We start from the raw sequence: 8,494 nt of genomic DNA, 5'->3' as shown, positions 1-8,494 counted from the left end.
GCATTAACAGCATCCATAGCCCCCAACACGTTATTAAAGGGATATTTCACTTTCAAATAAAATAAACAAGAAAATATATTAAAAATAAATGAAAAAAGTACTGGGAAAATCACGGCCCCCTCACATATTAGAATGTCCTTCTAGGCTGTGATTTTTCCATTGCTTTTTTCATTCTTTTTTAAATATATATTTGTAATCTTTATTTTATTTGAAAGTGAAATATCCCTTTAAGCGGTGCCTAGCCACTCCCACGAGTGACTTTGAGTGCATGTCATAGAGTTAGAAATAATAGAGAGGTAACGAAAAATTGCCGCCTATTCACTTGTATGGAGTTGCTCACCCAGCGCATAGTCCCTTTTCACCCCTTCTTCCGGGTTGGGAAATGTGACATGCGGGTCCTATTTGTGGCCCCTGTGCGTCGTCTCACATGCGCAGTATAGTGTCACCTCCGTGCAAAACCTCGCGCGCGAGCTCGCGAGTCGAGCCCATTGGTCGAAACCGTTTGTGCTCGTTCATGTGTCTGGACCCAGCCGTAATAAGCCGCGGTACCTATAATCGACCACCATGTCCAATTCGCTTCACTGCTCCGTCTCGGTTCTGGGGGCATGGTGCATGTCTGCCGGTCTGTCTGTAGCATTAACACCTGCAATTGATTAGAAACTGATGAAAGCACAAACAGGACCGCGGCGCCACATTAAAACACACACACACACACACAGGCTGGCACGGCGCGCAATACGCGGGGGCACGCACACACGCCTCAAAATGTGCGTCAAACCCAAGCCCCCAGAACCCAGTGGTTGCATTGAAGCACTATGGACATGCTGGTCATTCATAGGTACTGCGGCTTAAAATGGCTGGGGCGAGCAAAAAACGGTTTCGACCAATGGGCTCGACTCACGAGCTTGGGAAGAAGAGCAGGGAAACGCTACTCTATCATACAGATCGTATAACTTATATCGTATTAACATACTCTACACACAGAAAAAAAAAGGTTCTTTGGTTCTTTAAAATGGTTCTTTAAAACCCTATATGGTTCTTTGAAGAACCATCACCTGCTAAAGAACCATTTTATATAGCAAATGGTTCTTTAGATTCTTAAATGGTTCTTTAAAACGCTATATGGTTCTTTGAAGAACCATCACCTAATAGAGAACCATTTTATAGAGCAAATGGTTCTCCAGATTCCTCATATGGTTCTCAAGATTTAAAAGGTTCAAGGAAGGGGGAATTACTTTCCAAACCATTTTATATTACAAATAGTTCTTCATATTCCTCATATGGTTCTATGGGATTTGAAAGGTTCTTATTGGTAGGGGATTTTGCAACTGTAAATTATACCCTGTATATAACAATTACAAATTATTATTTTAGTAGACGCTCTTATTTCAGAGTTATTCACAAAAAGCAAGGGTAATACATCAAATGCATTACATGGAGATTGTAGTTTTAGGATAGGTAACCCGAGAGTCTATTGTCAGTCTAATCATATTATATAATATGGGGGGAAACAAGCCTTATCTCTGATGTCAAATTCAGCCTTAACCACCCTGCTGAAAAAAACAGCACAAACCAGCTTATGAAGGTTGCTGGTTTTAGCTGGTATGAGCTGGTCTTGGCTGGTCTTAAGCTGGTTTAGATGGCATACCAGGCTGGACAAGCTGGTCAGGCTGGTCAGGCTGGTTTGCCAGTGTAGTTGGTTAGCTGGTCACTAAGTTGGATTCTGCTGGTCTTTGCTGGTCAGCCAGCTGGCTGGCTGGACTGACCAGCAAAGCCAAGCTGGTAGCTGGTCTTTGCTGGTCAAATGGGTGGACTGACCTGCAAAGACCAGCTTAGCAGCTGGTAAAGTTTGGTTAGATCAGTGGTTCTCAACATGTGGATCGGGACTCCCAGGGGGGTCCCCACGTGATTTGGGGGTGGTCCCCAGATGACAGTGAAGTGACAATTTAAGGACCTTTAAGACCTGTTTAGTACCAAAAAAAAAAACACCATTACTGCATCAAAAGCTATATCAACAAACTATACTATAAAAACATTGAAAATAGCAGATCTACAAGCTCACAACACCTTCCTTGCGAGGCGTTGTGAGCTTGAAGATCTGCTATTTTCACAATAGAGTCAAACTAAACGTAAATGCATCAACTCCTACATTCCAAGTGCTTATCAGGGTGGGGGGTCCCCAGCTCAAATATGATTATATAAAAATCTAAAATATATAATATAATATAATATAATATTATATATAATATTTTAAAAAAAATATTCCATCAATTAATAAAAAAAAACAGCAGATCTACAAGAGTTGTGAGCTTGCAGATCTGCTATTTTAACTAGTTTGGATCCCGGGGAGACATCTTACCTGCCATTAGACTGTGAAGATTTTCACAGTCTAATGGTCTAATTGCCCCCCCCCCCCCAGTATATACAGTATATTTTACATTACATCTTGTTGCATTCGACGCGTTGTGAGCTTTGTGATCTGTTTTTACAGAGAAGTGGGCCCTTTATGGGCCCTGAGTAGTGTTGCCATATCTGCTTATTATAAGCGACTTTGGGCTTGTTTTTCTGTAAAGTTGCTCGTAAATATTAGTGAAATATTTCACTTATTCTTTTTGAAAATAGCAGATCTACAAGCTCACAATGCGTTGCAAATGCGACGCACTGTGAGCTTGTAGATAAAGCTCTATAAACCTATGTAGGTGTCGCTTCTTTTGGGCTTAATTGTTTTCACAGACCTGGCTGCTTATTTCTCTCACAAAATCTGGCAACAATGTCTCAGCTGGCTCGCGACCCTTGAACTCTATGCTCCCGACCGCTCGCGACGCGCGGGGAGAATGAATGCTGTCTCGAGTCAAGCTGCCTGCTCTCACTTCATAGAAAGTTAAATCAATTGCATTGCTTTAGATTCATAAAAAATAATTATAAACCGGCTTCAGAGAAGATAAAAGAAAGAAGAAGAAGCGGCGGACATTTTAGGTGAGTGTTGACACACAGAAATACTGTTTATGTAGGCTTTTTAGCCTACTATTACTGACTGTATTTATAAGTGCGTAGGCTGCTGTGTTCTAAGTCAATCACAAGTCATGACCCAACATTGTTTAGTTATATAATGTGTCTTGATAAAGGGATTATGACAATAATTACAAGAAATTACAGTGGGAATATACAATATAATTTTTAATATAGGCCACTATCTGTACTGCTTGCCTGTGTGCTGCTCAAAACTAAATTCAAAATCTGGCGTGTGTGTGTGTGTGTGTGTGTGTGTGTGTGTGTGTGGCTTTCAGTGATGAAGCTACAGAGTGTTTTAATATCCTGTGAACTCTGAACATTAATGATTCGCTTGTCTGTCTGTGTGTGTGTGTGTGTGTGTGTGTGTGTGTGTGTGTGTGTGTGTGTGTGTGTGTGTGTGTGTGTGTGTGTGTGTGTGTGTGTGTGTGTGTGTGTTATTATTACACATTTCTTTGGCTGCAGTGGCAAAAACGAATGGTTTGCAGGCAGCCCTACTAAAACAGAAAAAGGAACCCAAGAAGAGAGAACCATTATGTGTTATGCCCCCCCCCCCTCCCCTCCCACAAAGAAAATAAAACAGTTTGAAGGTAAAGTGATATTGTTTTGTGTAATATTAAAGTAATCATTGCTTCAAACTGTTCAGTAACAGGGGTCTCCCAGACTCTTCACCTCTTTAGTAAGCCGAAAATGCATTTCCAGGAATACCAAATTTAATCAGAACTCTGGATACAGGATAAATAAGTGCAATTGGAAGTGATGACACAAAGAAGTGGGCATGCAACATTGGAACAGGAACACTTAACATTGAAGCTAATGAATAGGTACTCTCTCCTGAAATTGGCAACCCATCTGAAACTGAATTGTCTACTTATTAAAGAGATTGAGAGACCCCTGCTTATTAAGACCGGGAACGCATCTGTGTCATTTTTTTTTTATTTCTTTGGCCATTCAAAAACTTGGCCATTTCTTTGGCCATTCAAAAACAGCAGATCTACAAGCTCATAGCGCGGCACTCGGTGTCACGCTATGAGCTTGTAGATTGCTATTTTTGAAAATCTTTGAATATATATTTTTTAAAGCGAACATTTGTACCTCAAATCTTTTTCCTTTTATTTTCAAAAAACTTTTAGGATTTAGAGAACATTTTTAGAATCGGCCTCAGGTCTTAATGGGTTAAAGCTGCACTATGTAACTTTCCTCTTCTCCCCCGGATTTGAACCCGGTTTCCTGAGCAAGTGCTTTTACCATTGAGCTAATAGAGCGTGCCAACGACTCGTCACCATGGGGCGCGTGGCATAGTAGCTGCAGACATACTTGAGGGGGGCAATGTTAAGTCAACCTGTTTTATACCCCTCAAAGATGTCCGCCGCTACCAAATGACACTTGTTGACGCCCCCTTCAGGATTTTTGGCACGCTCTATAGAGCCTGCCTGCTTGCTCAGGTGATACATTGAACCTTGACCATCAGATCAAAATTCATGTCAGATCCTGTGTCTAGGTGAGACATGACCTTTGACACTAAATGTCTCAATAGAAGAGCAGGCGAGACGAAATGCAACCACCCCAATTGTATAAGTTATATAGTATTATTTGTATTAACATACTCTAACATACAGATTGTATAAGTTATTGTATTAATATACTCTACGATACAGATTGCATAAAATTACATTTTATTCCACTTTAACTTTATAACAAAAAATATCTTGTTTTATCCAAAATATATCACTTGCACTACCTTTAGACTCTGACTCGTCTGAATATGGTGGAGATGCTGTTGTACCCCAAGCTATCCACGACGAAATGTCAAGTACAGTCGTACCCAGAAGAAGGCCAAAGAGTTGGAGCTGGACCTACAGCACCTTAAAACTAAGTAAGCAATGACTAATTTTAACAAAACAGTTGCATGAGGTTGCTCTTCTCAAGTATATATCTATATGTTGGTTAATTGTTCTCATGTTCTTTTTTACTTAGATCTTGACCACAAATGTTAAAAAAAACATTATATAGAAAGCATGTTATATGGAGTGGACAGATGCTAGGTTCATTATTAAACTGTTATCCTACTAACGCATACATCAATTCATTTGTTTTTTCTTTTTTTTCTCCATACCCTGTTCATGCTTTAAGATGCAACAAATTAGAGATTGCAAAACAGAAACTGGAGGAAGGGCCCCAATATAGCTCTGCAGCAAAGCCTGACATCCCTGCTGCAGATAAGCAAACCAGTGACAGCATAGGTGTGTTTAGACTGTTCTACGGAAAATGGTGACAATGTGTACAATATAAGTACTGTGATACTGCCAAAAGGAGCTTAAATGTGATTCTCTACATTTTCAGTTGCAACTTCCTCCATTTCCTCTTCCCCCCGAGTCAGACGATTTGGCATCGACACCTGGGATGTTTGACACCAACGGTGACAAGGTATTGAAGAAACATACTGTGTAGGACAGTGGTTCATAAAAGTGGGGTCCCCAGGGGGTTCCACAGTGTCCCCAGCTAAATAAGAAACAGTTAAGCACAAAAGCACTATTTCAAAAATAGGCAACGGGTCATGATGCATCGTGAGCTTGTAGATCAGCTAGGTTTTGCTATTTCTGAACTATTTTGAACAGTTTTGCCTATAGATACACACGGAGATAGACGGGAACGCCCATTCGATTTTGGCTCGGGGGAAAACACAACGATCTGCCTCATAGAGTTACATCATACACGATCGTTTGGATAACTTTCAGAGCTATTTTATGGACGATAGAAACATTGTCAGCCAAGAAAAAATCCATCAGAAGGACAGCTGGAACACAACTTGACTGACTTATTTTTAAGATATATGTGACTAAAAAGACCAAACATTGACAATCTATGAGCTCACAGCGCGTCGGAACGCGACGCGTTGTAACTGTGAGCTAGATTGGCAATGTTTGGTTTATGTTCCCCCCAGAATACGTAAACTGGGGTTCATGTGGTTTATCACTGATCAGATTATCCTTATATTTTATTGCATTAGTCAAGTTTCAGCACAAGCACCACCGAGACCGGAGATGTTTCCCTCTTTACATCTCCGTCTGAATACTAAAACACTCGCCCCAAAACACAGTCGCCCCGGGGCAAACCCGCCGGTATTCACCTGGTATTCCTAAACATAACCTCAGTAAAACTATGTCTAACCCTGAACTTATTTCAAACCGTAATACAGATGCAAGAATACAAGAACCGCTGGTCGGTGGAAATGGGGGCGAGCGTGTTTTGGGGCGAGTTTTCTGGTTACCACCCGTCTCCCTCCGTGTTGCCAAACATGTTTACATATGCACAGTGTTTAATCGCCTGGTAGAGACACTATTACAAGATATGATCAATTAAACTTACCATTATAGCGAAACCCAACAGCCATTAAGTCATCAATAATGTTTATAGTGAATTTGAAGTACAATTTAGAGACTGTTTTGTGAACGGCACGTACCGACACCATTATCATTTGGCGACATGCATCATTTGATATCATGCAGGATTTACACACTGCTTTAGCTCCGTGTTCATTGCCAGATTAACAATTGTGTTTTCTGTAGGTTTTTAAACGAGGATAGGTTAGGGTTTGGCTTGTTTTGTGTGTAAATCGCTGCATGTTGCGTTTCCAAACTGTAATGGCGTCGATGTCTCCTGTACTAGGAATTCACTAAAACGTGTTCTATAAACATCATTGATGAATGAATGACTTTTGCTTTTTGATATTATGATAAGTTTAATTGATCATATCTATAGAAAATGTAATAGTGTCTCTTACCAGGCGATTAAATCAGATAACCTCGGGCCATTGTGTTGTGTTGGATCCTCTGTCCAGTCAGGACAACATTCCAATCGGACTCTTGTTTAATTTGCTAATGTAACGTTCCTTGTCGAGTGGCAACAAGGTTCTGTGCCTGTGATCTGGCAAGCCATGACGCCTGCTTTTTAAATTGGTATACTTTTACAGCATGTGAGTTTGAAAACCCCACATCCCTCTGTCTATACCAGCTGGGGGAAATTTGTGTTTTCCCCCGAGCGCGCCTCCGCCTCCGTAGGTACGGCCCACTGATGATGACACTACGCCGTGTGGATGTATGGCATGCACAAAATAGGGATGCCAGGCACAAAGGGTTATTTCACTACTGTTTTACCAGCTAGTATGTAATCCAATGACATTGTACTGTATAATAATTACTTTAACTCTCCCCACCTACAGTATAGACAGTTGTAGAATTCTGTACTAAATTTAATCCAACAATTAACATCTTCTCTATTGGAGGTCCATGGCACCAACTCTTTTCCAAATAGGGTCCACATTTGGGGGTCCTTGACATGAAAATGTCATTTCTTTACAGTAGACTGTTTGAAGTGTGCCTGCTTTTGTCCAAAATGAAAGTCTGGGAAATGTCATGGTAAAATGTGTTTTCATTTCTAAAACATGTCTTGTTTTCTTCTGTTTCAGGTCCACATTGGCTCTGGTGTGTGGCTCCAAAAGGAGATCTGGAAGATGGTGGCAGCAAACACCAAGGACTCCCTGTTCATGAATGAGCTTGCTGTTGCCATTTGGGGGACAAGAACCCTGAAGACCATGAGCCTTACAGACAAAGAATGCCCCCACTAGCCCCCCAAAAGTTTCTAAAGATTTAAATCTAAATGTGTTAAGTTCATGTTTAATGTTCAAATATGGAGATATGTGGGCTTATTTATTAATAAATTCAAATGATAAAATCTTGTGTCCATCTTTTCCAGTAAATCTAATATATTTTAATGTGTAATGAAACATTTATTATCCAAAGAACCTTTTTTTTCTGAAGAACCATTATAAAACGGTTCTTTATTGAACCAATTGGATCCTCAAAGAACCACTTTAGAAAAGGTTCTTCAGAGAACCATTTTTTTACATGGTTCTTTGAGGAACCAGAAACGGTTCCTCAAAGAACCATTTTTTGATGGTTCTTTAATGCACCTTTAATGGTTCCTTATTGAACCATTCGAATAAATGGTTCTTTAAAGAACCTTAGTGTAAAAGGTTCTTTCTGGAACCAAATATGGTTCTTCTATGGAATCACTCTGAAGAACCATTTTTGGTTCCAGATCGAACCGTTATTTTTCTGTGTGTACCATACAGATTGTATAAGTTATATCGTATTAACATACTCTACCATAGAGATTGTATAACTTATATCGTACTAACATACTCTACCATACAGATTGGACAAAATTATATTTTATTCACTAAAAGCGTTACATAATACGGCTTTAAGTACAACACTTGAGTAAATGTGCTTTTTAAACTTTCTGCCACTGGTATAAATCAGTTTGAGCCGTCAGTGCAGCCAGTGTGCGTGTGCGTGTGCGCGTGTGCGTGTGCGTGTGCGTGTGCGTGTGCGTGTGCGTGTGCGTGTGTGTGTGTGTGTGCGTGCGAGCGAGCGAGCACGTGCGTGAACCAGAGCCGTGGGCTGTAATGTCTGATGTGTGG

The 8,494-nt window shown here is 40.5% G+C and overlaps 1 long non-coding RNA gene across 2 annotated transcripts; it reads left to right on the top strand.

Annotated features, from left to right (window-relative positions):
* Positions 1-2,823: 2,823 nt before the first annotated feature.
* On the top strand, positions 2,824-7,737 carry LOC311049711. Of its 2 annotated transcripts, XR_014601221.1 has the most exons (6): positions 2,824-2,976; positions 3,475-3,599; positions 4,757-4,885; positions 5,143-5,252; positions 5,353-5,436; positions 7,478-7,737. It is a non-coding gene; the product is annotated as an uncharacterized lncRNA (long non-coding RNA). The 2 variants fall into 2 exon arrangements; XR_014601220.1 differs by lacking the exon at positions 3,475-3,599.
* Positions 7,738-8,494: the final 757 nt, after the last annotated feature.

The sequence above is a fragment of the Gymnoscopelus microlampas genome (assembly GCF_963454915.1).
Source record: "Gymnoscopelus microlampas genome assembly, chromosome: 7".
Taxonomy (NCBI): Eukaryota; Metazoa; Chordata; class Actinopteri; order Myctophiformes; family Myctophidae; genus Gymnoscopelus; species Gymnoscopelus microlampas.
Note: the sequence above shows the minus strand (reverse complement) of the source record. Positions and strands in the feature narration are given on the sequence as shown.